The sequence below is a fragment of the Eubalaena glacialis genome, chromosome 4 (genome assembly GCF_028564815.1).
Source record: "Eubalaena glacialis isolate mEubGla1 chromosome 4, mEubGla1.1.hap2.+ XY, whole genome shotgun sequence".
Classification (NCBI taxonomy): domain Eukaryota; kingdom Metazoa; phylum Chordata; class Mammalia; order Artiodactyla; family Balaenidae; genus Eubalaena; species Eubalaena glacialis.
Window position 1 is genome coordinate 15762356 of NC_083719.1, and position 761 is coordinate 15763116.

Consider the following 761-nt stretch of genomic DNA (forward strand, 5'->3'; position numbering starts at 1 on the left):
AGTCCAAGACACACCCCTAGTTACACATGCACTAGATCCTACTGGGGTAAGGATAATTATTTACTTGATTTTAAAAACTGTGGATCAAATTATATCTTCAAGATTTTGCAGAATTAGAGCTAACATTATATGATTAGAGGATGTAAATTAATTGTGATCCTGTCCCTGAAAATAGTGTTTTAAAATAATATCTTCTATTTGATTTTCAGTTCCTAGTGCAATTTAAAAATATATTTTAGTGCTTGCTTCAGCAGCACATATACTAAAATTGGAACGATACAGAGAAGGTTAGCATGGCCCCTGTGCAAGGATAATACACAAATTCGTGAACCATTCCATTTTTTTGAAAAAATACTTAAAATAAAGAATGTATATATCGAATATATGTATAACTGAATCAATTTGCTGTACAGCAGTAATTAACAAAATGTAAATCAACTATACTCTAATAAAAATTAAAATTAACTTTTTATTTTTAAATAAAAATTGGATATGTTTAAGGTATAAAAAATGATTTGATATAAACATGCATATGAAAAGATTACTACAGTCAAGCTAATTAACATACCTTTTCATCACATAGTAACTTTTTTTGTGATCAGAGCACCTGAGATCTACTCTAAAATATCTGCAGGAAATGTCAATGAGGAGTTTTTAAAAATTCCCTGCTATATTTAAATGTCCCAAATTAGACATATCATATAAATCTCTTAGAACAATTGTATGCAATTATAAGTAAATGTTTTAAAAATATTATTACC

The 761-nt window shown here is 27.5% G+C and overlaps 1 non-coding gene across 1 annotated transcript; it reads left to right on the forward strand.

Annotated features, from left to right (window-relative positions):
* Positions 1-238: 238 nt before the first annotated feature.
* LOC133091547 (U6 spliceosomal RNA) lies at positions 239-345 on the forward strand. The gene has a single exon (XR_009700892.1). It is a non-coding gene; the product is annotated as a U6 spliceosomal RNA (small nuclear RNA).
* The last annotated feature ends 416 nt before the right edge of the window (positions 346-761 follow it).